The sequence below is a fragment of the Pelophylax lessonae genome (genome assembly GCF_965119305.1).
Source record: "Pelophylax lessonae genome assembly, chromosome: 11".
In the NCBI taxonomy this organism is placed as follows: Eukaryota; Metazoa; Chordata; class Amphibia; order Anura; family Ranidae; genus Pelophylax; species Pelophylax lessonae.
Genome location: NC_138778.1, coordinates 91,715,950 through 91,740,671, shown reverse-complemented (window position 1 = coordinate 91,740,671; position 24,722 = coordinate 91,715,950). Strand labels below are relative to the sequence as shown.

Genomic DNA, 24,722 nt, shown 5'->3' with positions numbered 1-24,722 from the left:
CAGCAAAACATCCAAAATAAAATAAAACAGAAAATAAATCCTTGCCTCTGTGGGCGGCTACCTTCTCACAACTGGAACCTGCCTAAGTGTCTGTCTCCAACCTACCGTCGGGCAGACTTCCTTGTCCTACAGCGGACACTCAATAGTCCTTTTATAATAGCTTCACAGGGCAACACAGTCCTTTTGTTTCTTTCACATCAACAGTTCGTCTTCTCACCTTTGAGACGTATTCACCCTTGGTTACCGTCCCGGGCACACATCACTCCGGGGGGTCTTCTCCCAGGCCCACACATCCTGTCGGGAGGCACACGCTGACTGTCCTCCTGCTCCCAGCCCACATGGCTTCAGGATGCAGCCGTTTGTCTGCCTTCCTCTCCCAGCCCACACGGCGACAGGAGGCAGCAAACAATAGGACTTTCTCTGAACAAATTATAGAGCCTTAACTCCCTCATTCTGAACAGGTGAAGGCCTTTCAACTTCCTGCTGGCTAGCTCTGTAGCCAACACCCTAAATTAATTAATGGACTTTCTAAATCAGGTGGAAATGTATCTCCTTCCTGTGACTACATTCCCAGATTTAGCTGACTTCCTGTCACAATATATATATATATATATATATATATATGTATAATAAATGTATACAGTTGGTTTGGGCTGCTCATTCACAAGAATTACATGCTTTCAGCACCTAAAATAATGGTACCGCTTTCAGCACCTAAAATCCAAAAGAATCATACCGCCAGGGAGGTTAAGAGCATCATGGGCTTGGTGCTGAGGATTTTGAAGGGCCTTAAGGGCCGTGCCTTGGCATGCACCCAGAGGAGGAAGGGTGCAGCCATGCATGCCTAATTCAACATGGGATGCTGTCTCTGAAGCCCATAAATACATCCATGCATCGGCAACTGTCCCTCCTTGTCCGGCCTTCGTGCTGTGTGGGGAGGTTCTGAGGGAGCTGCCTGAGGAAGCGAGCATAGAAGCCAGACTTTTGTGTTTACAAGTGACAGAAGAGCGGTAACAGTGAATATGGCCAACCCGGGGCCTATATAAAGGTAGGGGCCTGGAGCTGCAGCTCCAATAGCTCCTACGTTAATCTGGCCCTGAGGAGGACGAGGTAGCCAACACTGCTTCTTTTCAGAAATTTTAAATGAGGGTACACCCCAAAAGAGTGAGAAAGAGCAAAAATAGAACAATGGCTGGGTAAGGTCGGTATCCATCACTATTCTGCACAAGGTACGGAAAAGTCCTCTGGGATCCATGCCTGGTTCATTTTAATGAACGTGAGCTTGTCCACATTGTCTCTGGACAGGCGGCTGCGCTTGTCTGTGATAACGCCCCCAGCCGTGCTAAATACCCGTTCAGATAATACACTGGCTGCAGGGCACGCCAGCACCATCTCACCAGTATGAGATGAACCCCAAAAACTTGGAAAGGTGGATCTCACACGTACCAACACAGACTATCCCGCAATTTAATTGATACCCAAAGGTTTTATTGAATAGCGGAATAGAAAATATGATCAAAAAAAGTGTATGTATCTCACACGTACAGAAGCACACTAGGCCCCAATTACTATTGTTTGTACCCCTAAAGGCAGGATGAGGAGTAGGAGGAGTTTGGAACAGGCAGCACCCTCAAATCTTCAGAAGTATGAGATGAACCCCAAAAACTTGGAAAGGTGGATCTCACACGTACCAACACAGACTATCCCGCAATTTAACTGATCCCCAAAGGTTTTTATTGAATAGCGGAATAGAAAATATGATCAAAAAAAGTGTATGTATCTCACACGCTCACACGTACAGAAGCACACTAGGCCCCAATTACTATTGTTTGTACCCCTAAAGGCAGGATGAGGAGTAGGAGGAGTTTGGAACAGGCAGCACCCTCAAATCTTCAGAAGTATGAGATAAACCCCAAAAACTTGGAAAGGTGGATCTCACACGTACCAACACAGACTATCCCGCAATTTAACTGTTCCCCAAAGGTTTTTATTGAATAGCGGAATAGAAAATATGATCAAAAAAAGTGTATGTATCTCACACGTTCAAAACCACACTAGGCCCCAATTACTATTGTTTGTACCCCTAAAAGGCTGGATGAGGAGTAGGAGGAGTATGGAACAGGCAGCACCCTCAAATCTTCAGAAGTATGAGATGAACCCCAAAAACTTGGAAAGGTGGATCTCACACGTACCAACACAGACTATCCCGCAATTTAACTGATCCCCAAAGGTTTTTATTGAATAGCGGAATAGAAAATATGATCAAAAAAAGTGTATGTATCTCACACGTACAAAACCACACTAGGCCCCAATTACTATTGTTTGTATCCCTAAAAGGCTGGATGAGGAGTAGGAGGAGTTTGGAACAGGCAGCACCCTCAAATCTTCAGAAGTATGAGATGAACCCCAAAAACTTGGAAAGGTGGATCTCACACGTACCAACACAGACTATCCCGCAATTTAACTGATCCCCAAAGGTTTTTATTGAATAGCGGAATAGAAAATATGATCAAAAAAAGTGTATGTATCTCACACGTACAGAAGCACACTAGGCCCCAATTACTATTGTTTGTACCCCTAAAGGCAGGATGAGGAGTAGGAGGAGTTTGGAACAGGCAGCACCCTCAAATCTTCAGAAGTATGAGATGAACCCCAAAAACCCCAAGTATCATTCAGCTCTGCTGCAGGCCACAATTTAATTTTTTTAACCCAAGGCTGTATATTGAATAGCGGAATAGAAAAAAGTGTATGATTTTTGAAACCACTCAATAATAGCACATGTGAACTGAACACTGAACACAGCAGTGTATGATCAGAGTCAGCACAGCACAGCTGAAGGAAAAACGCTGCACACAGTGACTGATAGAAAAATACTTTTCTCCCTCCTCCTCAGTGGGCAAAAAAGATTGTGTTCACTGCACCCCAAAAAGATTGTGTTCACTGCACCCCAAAAAGATTGTGTTCACTGCACCCCACACACAGCAAAATGGATGTGGACCACTGACACCTGCCTATCTCCAGCCTCTCCCTAAAAGGATTGATAAGATCGTAGATCGGGTGACTGCAAACCCCCCCCCCACACAGCAATATCGATTGTAGTTTGTAGAACACACTGTCTGACCCTAAAAATCAGCAGACTCTCTCCCTTAAAGGATTGATAAGATCGTAGATCGGGTGACTGCAAACCCCACCCCACACAGCAATATCGATTGTAGTTTGTAGAACACTCTGTCTGACCCTAAAAATCAGCAGACTCTCTCCCTAAAAGGATTGATAAGATCGTAGATCGGGTGACTGCAAACCCCACCCCACACAGCAATATCGATTGTAGTTTGTAGAACACACTGTCTGACCCTAAAAATCAGCAGACTCTCTCCCTAAAAGGATTGATAAGATCGTAGATCGGGTGACTGCAAACCCCACCCCACACAGCAATATCGATTGTAGTTTGTAGAACACACTGTCTGACCCTAAAAATCAGCAGAATCTCTCCCTAAAAGGATTGATAAGATCGTAGATCGGGTGACTGCAAACCCCACCCCACACAGCAATATCAATTGTAGTTTGTAGAACACACTGTCTGACCCTAAAAATCAGCAGACTCTCTCCCTAAAAAGGATTGATAAGATCGTAGATCGGGTGACTGCAAACCCCACCCCACACAGCAATATCGATTGTAGTTTGTAGAACACACTGTCTGACCCTAAAAATCAGCAGACTCTCTCCCTAAAAGGATTGATAAGATCGTAGATCGGGTGACTGCAAACCCCACCCCACACAGCAATATCGATTGTAGTTTGTAGAACACACTGTCTGACCCTAAAAATCAGCAGACTCTCTCCCTAAAAGGATTGATAAGATCGTAGATCGGGTGACTGCAAACCCCACCCCACACAGCAATATCGATTGTAGTTTGTAGAACACACTGTCTGACCCTAAAAATCAGCAGACTCTCTCCCTAAAAGGATTGATAAGATCGTAGATCGGGTGACTGCAAACCCCACCCCACACAGCAATATCGATTGTAGTTTGTAGAACACACTGTCTGACCCTAAAAATCAGCAGACTCTCTCCCTAAAAGGATTGATAAGATCGTAGATCGGGTGACTGCAAACCCCACCCCACACAGCAATATCGATTGTAGTTTGTAGAACACACTGTCTGACCCTAAAAATCAGCAGACTCTCTCCCTAAAAGGATTGATAAGATCGTAGATCGGGTGACTGCAAACCCCACCCCACACAGCAATATCGATTGTAGTTTGTAGAACACACTGTCTGACCCTAAAAATCAGCAGCAGCCTCGCCTTAAAATGCCTACAACTCGCCCTGCCCCTCCGACCTGTCCCTCAATTCTATGCGGACACAAATGAGTTTTGCCTGCCTGTCTGTCCCTAATCAGCAGCCAGCACGTTGATGTGTGCTCTGTCCCTGAACTAAACAGCAGAATGACGCCGCAGCGGCGCTGCCTCAAACTTATACAGACTTGGTCACATGCTTCAGATGGCCAATCACAGCTACTAATACATTTGTAGGCATGGCTGGGATGGCTTAGGCACACCAGTTAAACGCTTGTTGATTGGCTGTTGAAAGCCTGCCATGAAAAGCGCGCCAATGCATGCAAAACCCGGAAATAAAATGACCGAACAGTGAACACAGATTTTTACCCGAATATACAGTAAAGTTTTTGGGTCCGTGTTCGGGTAACAAAAATCCAATTATTCGGTACGAACACGAATAATACAGTCCGTGTTCGCTCAACCCTAAATATAACCATCTTCTGAAATTTGAATTTTGAATAGAATAAATGTAAATAGAATATAATAGAAAAGTTTAAAATAGAATAGAAAAGAATATAATAGGAAATAAAAGAATATAATGGAATAAAATAAAAAGAATATAAACATTTCTCAAAACTCAAAAAGAATAAATTATAGCATAGAAAAAAATAGATTAGAATAGAAAATAAAATAAAATAGAAAATAAATGAATAGAATTGAATAGAAAAAAAACAATAGAAAAGAATAAAATAGAAAGAATATAACCATCTTCTGAAATTGAAATTGATTTTCAAATAGAATGAATTTGAAAAGAATAGAATATAAAAAAATAGAATAGAATAGAAAATAATTGAATTCCATAGAAAAAACAATAGAATAGAAAGAATATAACCATCTTCTGAAATTCGAACTTCGAATAGAATAAATTGATTTTCAAATAGAATGAATTTGAAAAGAATAGAATATAAAAAAATAGAATAGAATAGAAAATAATTGAATTCCATAGAAAAAACAATAGAATAGAAAGAATATAACCATCTTCTGAAATTCGAACTTCGAATAGAATAAATTAAAATAGAAAAGAATAGAATAGAATGAAATAGAGAAGAATAGTATAGAAAATAAAAGAATAGAATAGAAAAAAACAATAGAATGGAATAGAAAGAATATAACCATCTTCCAAAATTCGAATTTCAAATATAATAAATTTGAATGTCGAATTCGATTTGAATTAGATATGAATTTTCTGAATTTGGTCGAATTGAGTTCAATTGAAACAAAATCGAACCTAAATGAATTTGTTCATTCTGCACATGTCTAATAAGCAACACTATGAAGAGGGCAGCTCTCCTCTGCATAACTTCAGAACACCTCCCTCTTACGTTACAGAGGTAGGGAGATAGGTAGGTGTACTGCAGTCCATCAGAAGAGAAATGATAAGAGGCACCGTGTTGTTAGCTTAGCAGGAAGTTAGGAGCTGGGTGAATTTTTGGCAGGATCACGAATCAGCTTTTTAATTATGACAAAATATGTGTATGTTACATAGTTAGTCTGCCTGAAAAAAAGACACTAAATGGACAAAAAAGTCTATTTAGTTCAACCAATAAAAAGGGAAAAAAAACAAAAATGACAATCCTATGTACACAATCCTATACCCACAGTTGATCCAGAGGAAAAAGAAAACCCCAGCAAAGCATAATCCAATTTGCTTCAGCAGGGGAAAAAAATCCTCCCTTCGAGTCCATCTAGTTCAACCTATCAAAAAATATAAATAATAATAATAATAATTATATATATATATTAGTGATCGACCAATATAGTTTTTTTCGTTGCCGATACCCATACCGATATTTCGCCGATCGCATATCTGTATTGACCGATATTTGCCGATATTTTTCCAAAAAAAAAAACTAAATTCGACACAAATCTCTTCACAAACATGGATTGTGGAGGGGGAGAAATTGGCTTTATACAAAGACCTATAGTAGGTCAGAGGGATCCAGAAGCCAGCTAACCAGTAGAGGGGGTTTGGAAAGGGGGTGCCAGTGCTTAACCACTTAAGCCCCGGAAGATTTTACCCCCTTCCTGACCAGGCCCTATTTTGCGATTCGGCACTGCGTGACTTTAACGGACAATTGCGCGGTCGTGCGACACTGTACCCAAATGAAATTGATGTCCTTTTTTTCCCAAAAACAGAGCTTTCTTTTGGTGGTATTTGATCACCTGTGCGATTTTTTGATCATGCGCTATAAACCACAAAAGAGCGACAATTTTGCAAAAATAACAATATTTTTCAAATTTTTTATATGAAATTCCCCCCAAAAAAATGTAAAAATCTAAATTTTTTAACATTTTAGGTCAATTTGTTTTCTGCTACATATGTTTGGTAAAAAAAAAATCACAATAAGCGTATTTTGATTGGTTTGCGAAAAAGTTATTGCGTTTACTAACTAAGGGAAAGATTTTTGTTGTTTTTATTGTTTTTTTTTTTTAACGAGTAATGGCGGCGATCTGCGATTTTTATAGCGGGACTGCGACATTGTGGCGGACAGATGGGACCCTTGACTGACATTTTTGACACTTTTGGGGGTACCAGTGACATTACTACAGTAATCAGTGCTATACATATGCACTGTTACTGTAAAAATTACACTGGCAGGGAAGGGGTTAACTTTATTGGAGAAGGAGGGGTTAAGTGTGTCCCTAGGGGCGTGCTTCTAACTGTTATGGGATGTGGCTTGTTGTGTAACAACAGAGATATACGATCCTACATAGCAGGACCGTATGATCTCTGTTCTTACACAGGGGAGAATGACAGGCGGCGGGGGTGTCCGTGAATGAGCGGGGGCTGGAGCGCGCCTCCGGCGCCGCGCGCTTGCCCCCTATTGGCTCACAGGCGAGTGGCGTACCCATACGTCACTTTGCCTGCACGGGGCTGACCGCCGCAGTATATGTACTTGCGGCGGTCGGCAAGTGGTTAAGCCCTGAAGATAAGTGTGTGTGAAAGAGGGTGTCGGTGCGGGCCCTGAAGTGTTAAGCAATGCAGCAGTCTTATAAGTAGCTACTTCAGTGAAGAGGGGTAAAGGAAGTTTACACTAAGACTTTGTGCCACATGAAAGTGTCAGAAGTCTGTTCAGCATTAACAGACAGCAAGTCAGCTTTAACCAGCGTCATCCGGCGTTGACCGGCATCCAGCCAGCGACAAGTCAGCGCTAATAGGCGTTTTTCAGTTGTCCCACTAAAATTGTGCATAGTTGAGCCAGAGAAGTATCCCACTTATCCCTTCTCCCATCCAAGTTCACAATAAACATAAAAAACCAAAAGATATTGGACTGTTCCTTGTCTCAGTGCTCACACAATGACTAAGGCCTATTTAGGAGGCTGAAACGTCAATTTTTAGAAATAATTCCTTTTTATGATTTGATGGATTAAATAAAGATATATATTTTTAATGCCAAGATGTCCTGGTATGGATGTTTATCTTTTCACTGAACATGACATCAGAGGAAATGTCTGGAACCAGCAGGGGAGGACAGCAATTCAACATGCAGAGGCAAATTTTTCAAAACTGGAGCAGCCAAATCTGAAGTAGGTGCTTCACGCTGCTCCTGATGACGTCATTGATGATGAAACGCGTAGAGCGTGGTCATGTCAGTTCCGCTTTCCTGTGAGTGAGACGCACATCCGGTCGGTGGAGCGCACCGCGTCCCGGAAGACACAGCTACACGAGGGATTTGCGGTCCCTAGTACATACACGTATGTTGTTTTATCCTAAATGTGAGTACCATGTATTTTATTAAACAATAAAGCGAAAAGTGAATTGCAATACTTCACTATTGGAGTTTCTTTCTTCTTTACATCATATGGAAACCTTTCCCTTACACCACTGAATCGGTATATCTATGAGGATCTATTGCCTATTAATTATAATGGTGGAGAGTGTGTGAAATGGTCTACTCTGGATAAAGTGGATATCTGGTCAACTGTTGGAGGGATCCATAGGAGATACCTTTTACGCTGGTTTCCCCTGTAGGGGTACTACCCTCTGGTGAGTGCGGGATCAATAGGAGGGGAGCACTAATTCCTTCATTGAGCACCCCCATTTCTACAGATTACCTGGGATCCACTTTTCCTCACACTCTTTGGATTTTACTCGCACCTGGTTTTATGGACTCGATTTGGATAATATTTTTATATATTTATTGCCACTGATATTTAATGAAATTTTATGGGACATTGCCTGAGGCCATTTAATATATACATAAAATTTGTTTGAGCTGTTTTATTCACTCTGAGCACCTTATATGCACTTTATATGATCAATATTTTTATATGCACTTTAATGATCATTATTAACTTGCAGTAACTTGGATTGGGTTTAGTATTTAATTGATTGATTACTTTCCCCACCGTGTAATCTAACATTTGGATTTAGATTATATATTGTATGATTTTGTATTTGTTATCACCTATCCACTTATATTTATTATTTTTTCCATATTGATCATACACACACAGCTATTAATTTTGAGATCACTTGGCTGATTATTTATTTATTTATTTTGGATCACACATACACAGTGAATATTGGTTTAAGACCACTTGGTTATTTTTAGAAATCATTTAATTATTTAATTTATACACATTGCACCAGATCAACTTTGGATATTTTATTCCACTTTTATTGATATTAGTTATACACTGACCTACTTATAGATTCATATATATATTTATATCCCTTACCCATTTTTGATCATTTTTTGGCAGCGCCAATTACCTCCACACCTACCCTTACAAATGCAGCTATGCACTGTCAAAAGAATTAAAATAAGAATAGATTTGAAAGATAAAAAGTGCATTTTATATACAGTGCTCAGCATAAATGAGTAGACCCCTTTTGAATTTTTTTTAAACAATTTCCAAAACTTTGACAAAACCACGTTTTACAGAACATTTGTTTAACTCATTACATAAAAGTAAGGTTATGAATATGACAAAATTATCAGTTTCACACTTAAACTGCATGCGGCTCACAGCAGGGGTCCGTTGAGTCCCTGTTCTCCATTTGAGGGACGAATCAGGCCCAAATTTGTCTGAATTCGGACCTGAAACAGAGCCAAGGACGCACAGGTCCCCTGTGCAATCCGCTCCGCAACTGCCACAAAGATGTGTGAACCGGCTCCATTGAGAACTGGTCATAGTCTCCTGTCATACAAATTGGATGCAGGGAAACCCGCATCCAATTCTCACTAGTGTGAACTCTTAGAGCCTTACTCAAATTAGTTGATGCAAAAATGAATACACCCCAAAACGAAAACTACTACATCTAGTATTTTTTATGACCTCCATGACTTGTAAGGATAGCACCAAGTCTTCTAGACATTGAATGAACAAGTTGGTGACATATTGCAACATCTGTATTTTTCCATTGTTTAAGAATGACCTCTTTTATAGCTTGGATGCTGGATGGAGAGTGATGCTCAACTTCAGAATTCCCCATAGGTGTTTGATTGGGTTCAGATCAGTAGACATACTTGGCCACTTAATCACTTTCACCCTATTCTCCTTTAGAAATGCAACAGTGGCCTTAGATGTGTGTTTTAGGTCATTGTCATGTTGGAAAAGTGCACGACGATCAAGGGTACAGAGTGATGGTAGCATCTTCTCTTTCATCTCTTTCAATATAGCAGTACATTTGTGAATTCATGATACTATCAATGAAATGGCAGCTCCCTGACACCAGAAGCAACTCATGCAGCCCCACAGAAGGACATTGCCACCACCGTATTTCACTGTAGGCACCATGCAATTTTCTTTGTACTCCTCACCTTTGCAATGCCATACAGTTTAGAAGCCATCAGTTACAAAAACATTCATCTTGGTCTCATCCCTTCAGAGTACACAGTTCCAGTAGTCTTCTTCTTTTTCAGCATGGGCCCTGGCAAATTATAGGCAGGTATTTTGGTGCGCAGGCTTTAGGAGAGGCTTTCTTTGTGCAAGGCACCCGTGCATGCCATTCCTCTGCAGTGTACACCGTATTGTGTCATGGTAAACAATCACCCCAGTTTGGCTTTCTGCTTCTTTAGCTAACTGCAGTGAACTTGCATGGCGATTTTCTTCAACCCTTCTTATCTGAAGATGCTCCTGTCGAGGTGTTAACATCCATGGATGGGTTGGATGTCTCTGTGAGATGGTTGCAGTTCCATCTTTGTTAAATGTTTGTATAACTTTTGCTTTGGTATTCAATTTCTGACTGATAAGTAAAGCTTTGCTGATATTCTTGTAGCCTTCACCTTTCTTGTGTGTAAAGAAATAATTTTCTTTCTCAGGCCTTGTGACATTTCTCTTCCATGTGGTGCCATTGCTGACAGCATGAAATGAAAAGGGGTTTTCTTTGTTAAAGAGGAGCTCCAGCACCCCCACCAATAATGTAAAAGTTAGCAACTACAAATACTGTAGATGCTGACTTTTAATATTAAAACACTGTGATGTCGGCACCCCAGCCAATTTTTCAATCGGCTCTCAGGTGCTTCCACCGCCATTCCTTGTAAGGGAAACTGGAAGTCTTGCGGTTCCCTACTGCGCATGCATGAAACATACTGAGCTTTGTGAATGGCCAGGCGGCGGGAGGCCGAACTTCCGGGGGACCTCGTTGCAGCCTTCCAGGGGATCACCTGCTCCCCCCTGGTACTTGCTACCCCCCCCCCTGAAAGGTGCCAAATGTGGCAGAGGAGGAGGGGGAGGAAGCATACAAGCGGAGCTTCCCCTTTTGGGTGGAGCTCCACTTTGAGTAACAACCTTTTTTATAGTCAACTATCTGCTGGACACGTTTAATGAATAATTAGACTCACCTGTAGTTAAATTCTTGTTAATTAGGATATTGATGTCTAAAATTTAGCTTTGGTCCTAAAACTTTCATTGAGGTCTATTCATTTTTGCAACATGGTCTTGAATGAATCTGATAGGAAAAAAATACTTTTGCAATACAATACTGTGTGCAATTTAACAAATCTTGGTTGCAATCAAAGACCCACACTTGTGGGAGTATTTTGTAGTATAGTGTCCCTTAGTAAATGTTGTTTCTGAAAGGAAAGAGGTCTACTCATTTATGCTGAGCACTGTACTATGTACACTGAACTATATAGATCAGACCAAAATGAGGGACAAATGAGGAGGGAAGAGGGACAGGGGGGCTTTGTTCCAAATCAGGGAAAGTCCCTAAAAATCATGGACAGTTGGGAGCTATGTCTAAGGACACTCACATGATCTGGTTCAGTGCCGGACTGGGAATAAAAACCAGCCCTGGAAATAATTTCATACCAGCCCCATAGCATTATTATACCGACCCAACAGCATAGCGTCATTATTTTCCTGTTCCTAAAAGGGAAAACCATGCATTTTAAAGCACATGAGAAGCGTGTATTATATGAAGATAAGAAAGATATGAAATCACATAGGGTATATATATATATATATATATATATATATATATATATATATATATATATATATATAGATACATACATACTGTACATAAGAGCAAATTCCAGTTAAAAGTGGAGCAATTATCAAGAACAGTCCACTTATTGCGATGGTTATATATTACCAGAATAAAAAATAATCAAAGTCTGCCTTTACAAGAGGGTCCGCAGAGTTCCCCCTTGCACTGTAATGGTGAATCCTGCAGACTCTGATGTAAAGGGCAACCCCAGGAACTCTGGAAATGTGACCAGAGGCCACCTTCCGCAGAAAGAAGGGGGGGTTACTGATATAAGGGGGGCCTTTATATCAGTGCCCCCTTACGTTACTGTATTCACTTCCCCTTTACGTCACTGACCCCTGCTCAGATTGGTCTGAGGGAGCTGTCACTGACCTCCTCTCAGGTGCACCGTGCAGGGTTCAGTCAGTTGGCTCCAGCTTGTTGGCTCTGGGTTTATCCTATAGTCTTTTCTCCACAGTCCACATGGCACAGGAGATGTCAAAGTTTGCAGACATGGTACAGGAGATGTCAGAGTTTGCAGACATGGTACAGGAGATGTCAGAGGTTGCAGACATGGTGCAGGTGATGTCAGAGGTTGCAGACATGGTACAGGAGATGTCAGAGTTTGCAGATATGGTACAGGAGATGTCAGAGTTTGCAGATATGGTGCAGGAGATGTCAGAGGTTGCAGACATGGTACAGGAGATGTCAGAGGTTGCAGACATGGTACAGGAGATGTCAGAGGTTGCAGAAATGGTACAGGAGATGTCAGAGGTTGCAGACATGGTACAGGAGATGTCAGCGGTTGCAGACATGGTACAGGAGATGTCAGAGGTTGCAGACATGGTACAGGAGATGTCAGAGGTTGCAGACATGGTACAGGAGATGTCAGAGGCTGCGGAGGGGTCCAGTCTTACCCGCCCCTGTTGTAGAAAGGCGCGCTCCACCACCCCGACCAAGATTAGTGCCTTCCTATAAAAATGACACCGCCCAGTGCCATTACGTCACTACTGGCCTTCCCCGGCCTAGCTGCAGCCATATGCTATACGGGTGCCACCAGGGCTGGTGGAAAGAATTTTGACACCCTAGGCAACCCCCCCCCCCCCCAGCTAGGAAGCAGGGCCAAGAGGAGTGAGCTGGGTACGAGCCTGAGGATAGGCGGTCTGCAGTGACACTTGCTCAGCCTCCCCTTAGCAGCGAGCAGACAACGGTGGCCAGTGCAACCCAGCACTGAACATATGCATACACAATCCTTGAGAAAATAGCAAATTCACCAACAGTTAAAGGCCTTTTGTGATGGATGAAAAATAAAAACTACTATTTGGACATCTTGGCACTGGCCTCTTAGAGATGTTGATCAGTAATTCACACTTCTGGTGCCCTCTTACAGCTAAAATATCAAATTTAGCTGGAGACCTAAGAAAGACATAAACATCAGCTGAAAAATGGTACGCTAGTTACTGAGTGGAGCTTATTATAAGGTCTACATTACAGGCAAGCTGTGGTTAGCTGTGGCATTTTAATATTTTCCCCGTTAGGTTTTGTTTATATACCCCGCATTGTTATTCAGAATGGTATTCTTCCAGAATTAGATAAACAGTTTGAGGACATTAATGCACTGCAGAGATCCTGGGAAAAAACATCTTCATTATAAAGTTCTTAATGTGAATGTGTATGAGATGGAGATGCAAGTGGATAGGCTTGCCAATTTGCACATGTTAATTTTTTAATCAATGGAATCAACATTGGCATTTCAACAGTACATAAAAAAAAATGAATTGGTAGGTTGGCAATAGATAGGACTTCTACATGCACATTTTCCTGTTCAGTATAACATTTTCTTCTTTGCGTTGCCTTTCTAGTCATTCCAGCTTTTTAACATATACTGATTATTTGTCTCTGAAGATTAAGGCCCCTTTCACACAGTCCGTCCGTCGGACGGACTGCGTTTATCTCAGCAGGGGATCGAGCCGCCGATCCCCCGCTGAGCAGGAAGATGACAGCTGTGTCTCCGCGCTGTGTGTGGAGACACAGCTGTCAGTTCCCCATGCATCTCTATGGGGGAAATCGGATGGGAACGGACCGTTGGTCTGTTCTCATCCGATCCCATCTGCTGGACGGATGGAAAATAGGGTTTCCATCCTTCCAGATTTGACGGATCGGATGTCAGCGGACATGTCTCCGCTGACATCCGAAGCCCCTTAGAGATGCATGGGGTGACCGTTCAGATCCGCTAAAAACGAACAGGCCGATCTGAACGGTCCGCCTGTGTGAAAGGGGCCTTAAGGGTGACAACTACTTGATTACTATCATCAGATGGAGGAAATATCATCTAAAACTCTGTCATAACAGGCAGATGCACAAAAGCAAATATAACAAAAATGCACAAAAGCCATTTTAAAATTACAGTAATGTATCAAATCACTTTTATGCCTTGTAGTTTTCATTTAGTCAAACTACTAATGTCCACATACTGAAAAATAAATAAATGTATTGTTTTGGTATATAAAAATACTGAACAAGTGTATTTAAAAATGGCAACAGTGACTTTACCCCTCACTAGATCTGTGCCTGCTGTGTCCAGTGAATCTTTGTACAGGGCTGCTTGGCCTTAGGCATCATTATGCAGAGATGATCTGAAAGGCATCAGCATATCTTTCAATACTGTGTCTGACACTGGTTGAGTCAGTCGCAGCCTCGCTCGCACGCTCAGCCAGCCAGCCAGTCAGTCAGTTTCCCCGCCGCTGAGCTGCCCCGCCCCCGACCATCGGCGTCGTGATGTCATGCCGCTCACATCGGCTGACGTCACGCGAGTAACTATCGGATGAGCGGACCGTCACCGCCCCAATACTTAAAGCGGCGCCGGCCCTTAAAGCGGCACTGCGGCTGCGCCTGCCCTTAGATCGGCGCTGCGGCTGCGCCGGCCCACCAGGAAATTTCCCGGTATCTCGTTAGGCCAGTCCGGCCCTGATCTGGTTCCAGTACCAGTTCCAGTACCAGCAGTGTAGTGTAGGGACAGCCGGCAATGGCTGGGAGTACATTTAATTATAGGTATATCTGGAAGCCCTCCTTAACTATAAGGGGGTGCCCCCCATGCAAATGATTAAGGGTTACATAGAACCCCTATTCACAAAAAAACATGTATCCTAAAAACAAAAGGACTTTTGACAAGGCCTTTATCAAAAACATTTTTTAAAATTCCCACTTTATACATCCATCATCAATCATGTCATTCAGGTCCACATCCACATCCCCTACCGGGAGAGAAAAACCTGATGCCCGCCAAGACACAATGGATCCTGTTACTTCCCTGGTGCAGAATGACGCCTCAGATTCCCACAACCCAAGGCCCCCCCACCCCCCCCCCCTGCTGCTAAAGTCAATAAAAGGGCGAGGTCATGGGCCAAATATGGCATGTCCACCCCACCACTTTGTTTACTTTAGCGGTAGGGGGACACAGAGATCTTGTTCAGTGCCAGGGAAGTGATGGTATCTGAGGTGCATCTCCAAGTCACCACTGCTACAGTAAACAAACCCCAACTCTTTGCTTACTTTAGCAGAGGGGGGAACTGGAGGTGCCAGTGAAGCAACATGATCAGTCGTGTTTCAGTGGGGCATTTTTTTCTTCCAGGTGAGTCAGCTGCAATCATTCGTTGTGATTGATGTGGACCAGTATCGCTAGACAATGGATATACAACGCAGGACATTTGAAGCGACTGCTATGGGGTGCATAGTTTAAACTTTACTGGGGAGTACCCTGGAATCTCTGATGGGCGCTAGTGAGTAAATAAACCTGCAAAGATTGATGCATTTACTAAGCTCGGGAGCAACAGCACTTGCAGAGTGCAACTGCATTTGCAAAATGCACAGTCTATTTGCCTTTAGTAATTCAACCCCATTGAGCCATTTGTTGCCTGTGGCTATTAGTCATGTGCAGAATAGAAAAATGTGTTTTGTTTCAGGATAGATTCGTTATGGTACTAATTTTGTTTCATTGATTTTTTTTTTGGATTTGTTTAGTTCAGTTTTGTTTAGTTTAGTTTTCTTTAGTTTATTAATTTTCTTTTTTTTTTTTTTCAAATATTTATTTATTGAAAATTTGGGATCACTGTACAATCATTAGTGTTTTAATTAATTGAGAATACATCAAATAAAACACAAGAGGATTGGTGCATTTCATCATTAAATACATCAAGAAATTTCAATATGTCTATAGGCAAAAAAAAAATGTTTTATGCTACTCTTCTACACCTCATAGTTTCTCTATCCTCTTCTTCATTAAAGATTTTCACAAAATATCTCATACTGAATTTTAACATCCATTTTTTATTTTCTATAAAAACAATCATACCCCCAATTCTACCACCCAAACACAAACCCCCCCCCCCCCCACCCATGTACAGTGACCGACGATGGAGGGCTCCTACCATTTTAACTTCCCCATATCAACCTTATCTCCCTTATCCATCTACTAGAAGTGATCTCCCCTCTTCTGATGTTATAAAAAGATTCCAACTATTCCATATTTTTTTGTATTGGTCTTGCTTATGTTGTGACGAAGAAATCAGATCTTCCATCTTATTAATATTTTCTACCTTCCTTATCCAGTCTGATATTAATGGCACTTGCGTTTTCTTCCAGTATTTAGGTATAAATGCCTTTGCCGCATTTAACAAGTATGGGACAATAGACCTCTCATATTTTCTAACCGGGACATTGGAGACGTGAAAAAGACAAGAGGCAGGATCCTTTCCAATTGTGTTATTTGAAAAGTTTGGGATTATAGATCTTACTGCCTCCCAATATTTTTGTATAAGGGGACATGACCAAAAGATATGGAGGACTGTGCCTTTCCCGTTCCCACATCGTTCCGTCTCCTGTGGATACCACTTATGTAACCTCTCTGGTGTACTATACCATCTTGTTAGGATCTTAAAGTTTGTCTCCTGGATTTTAGTGCATCCTTATGGTTTGAACACACACCTCATGATCCTTTGAATCTGTTCCTGTGTGAAATCACAGCCCAGATCTACTTTCCACTTTTCCACCCATGGCAATATTGTTTGTTCTGACGGATTTGTCAATAGTCTATATGAAATTATTAACATATGAGGGAGTGCCCCCGGTTCCTCACAATATCTTTCAAAACTAGTTAGGGATCTTCCGTAATTTTCAGGGTTTTGTATTGAGCTTAAGAAATGATGGAGTTGTAAAGCCTGCCAAAAAGAAAGTCCACATGGGCCCTTTCTGTCCATTAACCATGTGATAGAGGACCATTTCCCTTGTACTAAGAAAGCTGAAGCTTGTATCTGACCTGTTCCCCGTAATGTAGTGAACTGTTGTGGATCCATTCCTGGACTAAATTGTGGATTTCCCAATATTGGGAATAGCGGAGTTACCCTTGTAGTTAATTTATATTGTAGGCCTTGCTGAATTCCAATACGCAGTGTATTACCTATTAATGGATGTGTTTTTAGCTCTTTTGGTAGGGCCTGGAAGCACCAAATAGCTCGTTTTAACTCACCAGAAAATTGTGCCTGTTCAATTTGTATCCACAATTTTGTCTCTGAGTGGTGCCACCAGTCCAGTATTCTACTTAAATGTGCCACGTGGTAATATTTACGTATATCTGGGAATGCCAGACCACCCAAACTTTTTGGTAATGTCAAACTTCCTTGTGATAACCGTGTTTTTTTATGTGCCCAGATTTATTTAATGAACAGAGAATGGACTGTTTTAAAAAAAACTGTTCGGAATTTTAATAGGTAATGCCCTCATTAGATAAAGGAATTTTGGCAAGATACTCATTTTTAATAGATTGCATCTACCAAACCATGACTGAAGGCCTTTATGCCATCTTTCAGTTAAATTTCTAGTTATTTTAATTAAAGGAGGGAAGCTAAGTTCATATATTTGGGATAGGTTCGCAGGAATGTATGTTCCTAAGTATTTCACTGCTCCATTTGAAATTAAAGCTGGCTTTCAGAGTATTCAAATGTAACCTAGCTATCCTTACCCCTAAAGCCTCCGATTTCCCATAATTTATCTTTAAATTAGACATCTCCCCATATTTTTTAAATTCATAGAGCAGATTTGGTAAAGATATTTTAGGGTTTGTCAATGTAAACATTAAATCATCTGCATATGCCGCAATTTTATATTGCTCCTGCCCCACTGTTATTCCCTGAATATCTCTATTCAGGCGCACTTTACATAAGAAAGGCTCCAATGATAATGCAAAGAGGAGAGGGGACAATGGGCAGCCTTGTCGTGTTTCATTCCTTATCAAAAAGGGATCTGACAAAACCCTGTTAGCCTTTACTCTGGCAGCAGGACTTGCGTATACCTTAGTTATTCTTTTAAGCATTAAATCTCCTAATCCAATATGTTTAAGTACCGTAAACAGAAAGGTCCAATTTACTCGGCCGAATGCCTTCTCTGCGTCGGTACTCAACAAGACGCATGGAGTCTTAGTTGTCTTTGCGATATGAATCAAATTAAGCACCCTTGTAGTATTGTCTCTTGCTTCTCTAGACCCAACAAACCCTACCTGGTCTAAGTGTATTATATCTGATAAATGCGTTGCAGGTCGTACTGCCAGAATTTTGGTAAATATTTTCAAATCGACATTTAATAACGATATTGGCCTATAGCTTCCACATGCTGCTGGATCTTTCCTCTCTTTTAATATTAACGAGATATGTTACATAGTTACATAGTTACATAGTAGGCGAGGTTGAATAAAGACAATAGTCCATCCAGTTCAACCTGTGTAGGTGTGTGTGACTGTAATCATCTAACATAGCCCTCAATCTCCTGATCCTTGAGATGTAAGTCTAAGAGTCTTTTGAAAGTCACCATACTACCCGCAGAAACCACCTCTTGTGGTAGACAATTCCACAATCTTGTAGCCCTAACAGTAAAGAACCCCCCACGTTGCCTGAGGTTAAAACGCTTCTCCTCTAATCGCATTGTATGTCCTCGAGTCCTCATGCAATTCCTTCGAATGAACAGCTTTTCTTCTAAGCTGAGATCCCCATTAAGATATTTATAAATTGCTATCATGTCCCCTCTCAGACGTCTTTTCTCCAGGGAAAATAAATCGAGCGATTGCAGCCGCTCTTCATAGGTAAGGTCCTCCAACCCCCTAATCAGTTTAGTTGCCCTTCTCTGGACTTTCTCCAGCTCCAACACATCCCTCCTGAGGACTGGCGACCAGAACTGGACAGAATACTCCAGATGCGGTCGGACCAGAGTTTTATAAAGTGGAAGGATTATAGTCTTATCTCTGGAATACATCCCTTTCTTTATGCATGCTAATATTCTGTTGGCTTTGGAAGCTGCCGCTTGGCATTGCATGCTGTTGCCTAATCTATCATCAACTAAGACTCCCAAATCTTTCTCCATTTTTGATTCCCCCAAGGGTTCCCCTCCTAACGTGTATTGTGTTTTTATGTTTTTGGTCCCCAAGTGCAAAACCTTACACTTCTCCACATTAAACCTCATTTGCCATGTCGTTGCCCACTCCGTAATTTTGTCCAGGTCATTCTGTAGGATATCTGCTTCATGCTGTGCAGTTATTGCCCTGGCCAATTTTGTGTCATCTGCAAAAACTGATAACGAACTACTGATCCCTTCCTCAATGCTGTTTATGAATAAATTGAACAAGGTTGGTCCCAGGACTGAGCCCTGGGGCACCCCACTTACTACCTCAGACCAGTCTGAGTATGCGCTGTTTATTACTACCCTTTGGACACGGCCTTTTAGCCAATTCCGTATCCAAGAGCAAACCCTGCTGTCGATACCTGCAGACCTTATTTTATAAATTAAGCGCTTGTGGGGAACTGTATCAAACGCCTTAGCGAAATCCAAGTACACCACATCCACTGGTCTCCCCCTATCTAGCTCACAGCTCACTTCCTCGTAGAATGCTAAGAGATTGGTTTGACAAGAACGCCCATTTGTAAACCCGTGCTGGTTACTACTGATGATGTTGTTGTCTTTAGCATACTCTACGATATAGTCCCTTATCATCCCCTCCAAAAGTTTACATATTATTGATGTCAGACTGACAGGCCTATAATTTCCCGGGATATGTCTCTGGCCCTTTTTGAATATCGGAATCACGTTAGCCTTCCTCCAATCCCCTGGTACATCTCCTGTCCTAATACTGTCAGCAAAGATCAGGAACAGTGGTCTAGATATAACCATACTGAGTTCCTTGAGCACTCTCGGATGTACGCCATCCGGGCCTGGTGATTTGTTTGTGTTAAGTTTATCCAGTCTTTCCCTGATTTCCCCCTCTGTTAGCCATAGTGGCAAGTCCTGTGTATTACTACTAACCATACAGTCATGGTCAGTGTACCCTTCCTTTTCCTGCGTAAAAACTGACGAGAAAAAAGAATTCAGCACGGTTGCTTTTTCAGTGTCCTCTGTAACCATCCTCCCATCATCGTTAATTATGTGTGCAATATGCACTGCCCTAGTTTTTTTGCTGTTGATATATTTAAAGAATTTCTTTGGGTTTTTTTTACTATCCTCCGCTATTTGTCTCTCAAATTTGATTTTAGCCATCTTGATTTCGTGTTTACACTTCTTATTTTCCTCCTTGTATTGCTGGAAGGCCGATACTGTGCCCTCTGATTTATATTTCTTGAAGGCCAATTTTTTTCCCCTAATAAGTTTTTTAACGCTACGGTTTAGCCAGCCAGGTTTGGCTTTGTCTCTTCTAAATTTATTCCCCATAGGAATGCACTGCAAGATGCCTTTGCTTAATATTGTTCTAAAGCATTCCCATTTTTCCTCTGTGGTCAGTGATCCCAGGGTTTGGTCCCAGTTTACCCTTTCCATCAATGAGTACAATTTTGGAAAGTCTGCCCTTCTGAAGTTTAGGGTTCTTATGTTCCCCACTTGCCTTTTTATATTGTTATTTATACTAAATGTGATCATCCTGTGATCGCTAGAGCCCAGGTTGTCCTGGACTCCTACCTCCGAGATTATGTCTGGGTCATTAGTGATCAATAGATCCAGGATAGCATTCTCTCTAGTAGGGGAATCCACCAACTGCGACATGTAGTTATCCTGTAAGGTTTCCGTGAATAGCCGGGCCTTATGCGAGTGTGCAGTCCCCTCTTCCCAGTCAATGTCGGGATAATTGAAGTCCCCCAATATGATGACTGATCCTAGTTTTGCTGTTAAAGTTTCTCTATCCATTTTTCCATTTGTTTCTGTCCCATTGTACAGTTTTTCCATATAGGGGCTCAGGATCGGGAATAATGTTTGATAATATTGCGCTGTTAGACCATGTGGTCCTGGCGCCTTTCCAGGTTTCATAGATTTCAATGCCCCCCGCATTTCCTCCACCGAGATTGTCTGCCTCCATAGCCATATCCACCTCCTCAGATAATACAGGCAGCTTTGATTGTGTCAGGTAACTTTCAATATCCTCCCGGGAGACCGGCCTCTTGGGCAGGCCATACAGGGCAGCATAGAAATTCCTGAATTCCTCTGTAATTTGACCTGGTAGTGTTTTTTCCCCCTGTTCTGTCTCAGCATCGATTGTACCTGTGACCTTCTTGTAGACCCAGTCTGAAAGTGTGTGCAGCAAGTTGAATGATGACTTTAACAGATAGTTTACTCAATGAATAAAGACTCCAGAGGTGTTCTCCAATGCTTCTTTATGCTTCAAGTTAGCAAAGGCATAAACATAGAGACTTTTCCATAGATAAATTTCCAATGAAGTTACACAGCCTCCACACTCTGCAGTCTCCTCATAACAACTAAACAAAATGGAAGTTACAGCAGGAAATGGAGGTGGGAGCAACCAACTAGCCAGAAACAGCAGGGGTGCAAGGAATATACCAATAACATAGCATAACATAACATGTAATAACAACTGCTAGACAGTTAAAGCTGCGTGGCAGCACACTCCCCGCCTGGTATCGTGAGATACCACTACACAATTATTTTCCATAAACATACAATTAACATTGCATACAGTAGAATGCTATGTAGCCCTCTCCTCTAAGCTAACTATGCTAGAGGTCTAAGTGACTCCTTCACATAACACTGAATCAGAATTTTTGGAAGCAGGCATAATTAGGACTGTCTCAGTGACTGGTCTCAGGAAGGTTTTTGGGCTCCCGTCCTTTACAATCCTGACTTCCACACTTCGGACCTTTCCATCATCACTAGCAATGGCCTTTGTAATAACTCCAACCGGCCACAGGATCTGGTGAATTTGCTTGTCTTTTAGAAGAACCAGGTCCCCTTCCTTTAAGTTAGGCTTCTGGGTATGCCACTTTTTACGTCCTTGGAGAAGTGTGAGGTATTCCCTCCTCCATCTGTCCCAGAAACAATTTACAAGGTATTGAGCGTATCTCCATTGACGTTTATATATGTCCTTTTCATCAAAGATGCTCTTTGGCGCTGGGATCTGTCTAATTTTCCGGCTCAATAATGCAGCTGGAGTTATAACAGTCGGACATTCTGGATCTGTGGATACATCGGTCAACGGTCTTGAGTTGATTATTGCTGCGACCTCAGCAAGGAATGTAGTAAGTACTTCATGGGTAAGACGTGAAGAACTCACATCAAGCAACATAGAATCCAGTATGCGCCTTGCCATCCCAATCATACGTTCCCATGCTCCGCCCATGTGTGAAGCGTGTGGTGGGTTGAATTTCCACATGCAGCCTAGATCACTCAAATAATTTCCAACTTGTTGTCGGTCGATCTGTAACTCTTTGCAAGCACCAATAAAGTTCGTTCCACAATCTGATCTCAACACCTTCACGGGACCTCTTAGAGCAAGAAATCTCCTTAGAGCATTGATAAAGCTCGAAGTGTCCATTGACTCGATTACTTCGATATGCACAGCTCTTACAGTTAAGCAAGTGAACATTACAGCCCATCTTTTGCTGTTGACTTGACCACCACGACTTCTTCTAGCCGTTACTGTCCATGGTCCAAACACATCGATTCTGACATATGCAAAGGGTGTATCTTCACTCAGTCTGTCTGCAGGTAGGTCAGCCATCTGTTGAAACTGCTGTCTACCCCGTAACTTCTGACATTTAACACAGTTGTGAATGATCGTGGCTATTTGTCTTTTCACTCCAACTATCCAGAACCCTGCAATTCTGACTGCACCTTCTGTGTAGTGTCTTCCTTGATGTTTGACTCTCTCATGGTAATGCTGTATAATCAATTTTCCCAAATGGTGGTTTCTTGGTATTATCAAGGGGTTCTGTTATTTCCCTAGCAGGTTTGACCTTTTCAGTCATCCACCGACTCGAAGCATGCCCTCGTTGTCGATCACTGTGTTCAGTGTGAATAGTGGGCTACATTTTGGGACTGGTCCATTGCCTCTTAAGCACTTAATCTCTTCCACAAAGACTTCTTCTTGCACACGACGTATGATGAACAGCTCAGCCCTCTCATACTCTAATGCGTTGGGTGACTCCTTACAGGTGTGCCATCCATGGCAAGACGATGTCTGATTCGGTTTGCGGAAAATCTGTGCAATATGATTCAATCTTGCTATAGTCTTCACCAACCTTTTCCAAGAGGAGAAACGTTCAAAACGCCTTACGTCCAAGTTTCTTCTTGAGCAGATGTTGGAACTCAATGCTACAACTTCAGGCCGGATTTCCGGATCGGTATCCGGATCCTCCAGGTGGAAATCGCTATCTTCTTCTGAGTTTGTAGAAGACTGGTCCATAAAAAACTTGGGTCCTGAAAACCAAATGGTTTGTGTGAGGACATCTGCTGGCACTGACCTAGTGGCAATGTCTGCGGGATTCAAACCAGTCGGGACATAGTTCCATTGTTCAGGTCTACTGTTTTTCCTTATTCGTTCTGCTCTGTTAGCCACATACACATAGAACCTTCTCACACTGTTGCATATATATCCAAGCACTACCTTGCTGTCAGTGTAGTACTTAATCTGATCGATTTCAATGTCCATTTCATTTTGCAGGAATTCTGCGACTTCAACAGCTAGGGTTGCACCACACAATTCTAATCTTGGAATAGTGTGAGCAGGTTTTGGAGCTAACTTGGCTCTTCCTAGTAGAAACCCGACATGGGGTCTCCCGGACAGATCTATGATCTTGAGATAAGCCACAGCCGCTATGGCTTCGGTAGATGCATCACAAAAGATGTGAATCTCTTTCCTCAGACTTCTTGAAACTGAAGTGGGTGAATAGCAGCGTGGGATATTAAGTTCTTCGAGTACCTTCAAGGAGTTTCTCCATTTCTCCCATTTAGGCAGTAGGTCTACTGGCAGAGGGGCATCCCAATCTGTCACTCTCTCAGTAAGCTGACGAAGTATGGATCTCCCTTGGACGGTAACTGGAGTGACAAAGCCTAGGGGATCGTAAAGGCTGTTAACAATTGACAAGACTGCACGTCTGGTGAATGGCTTCTTAGCGTCAGAGACCTGAAAGGTGAATGTTTCTGAAGTTACATTCCAGAGAAGACCGAGACTTCTTTGCATGGGCAGGGAATCTACTCCCAAGTCCAAATTCTTCAAATCCTTAGTGTGATCTTCTGGATTGAAAGCCCTCATTACTTCGCTGCTATTAGATGCGATCTTATGAAGCCTCAAGTTAGCAGTCAACAGGAGCTGTTGGGTCCTTTTTTATCAAATTGACGGTTTCTTCAGGTGTTGAGAAGGATTTCAGGCCATCGTCTACATAAAAATCTCTCTCAACGAATTGCCTGGTGTCAGATCCGAATTCCCTTTCACCTTCCTGCGCTGTTTTTATCAGTCCATAAGTTGCCACGGCAGGAGATGGACTATTTCCAAAGACATGGACTCTCATGCGATAATCTATCACCTGATCATTAATGTCATTGTTGCGGTGCCACAAGAACCTGAGATAATTTCTGTGTTCCTCTTTGACTATGAAACAGTGGAACATCTGTTGCACGTCAGCTGTCATGGCAATTGGTTCCTTC

The 24,722-nt window shown here is 42.1% G+C and overlaps 1 protein-coding gene and 1 pseudogene across 2 annotated transcripts in view; both read right to left on the bottom strand.

The window, feature by feature from the left end:
* The window catches only part of PPP1R1B (protein phosphatase 1 regulatory inhibitor subunit 1B), a 350,422-nt gene that overhangs the window by 54,939 nt on the left and 270,761 nt on the right, over nt 1-24,722 (bottom strand). The window lies entirely within an intron of this gene.
* LOC309566895 lies at nt 13,040-24,685 on the bottom strand (annotated as a pseudogene). Its single transcript has 3 exons — nt 24,334-24,685; nt 23,504-23,856; nt 13,040-13,175 (listed from the first exon to the last, which is right to left on the bottom strand). The product of its transcript is annotated as an uncharacterized misc_RNA (transcript).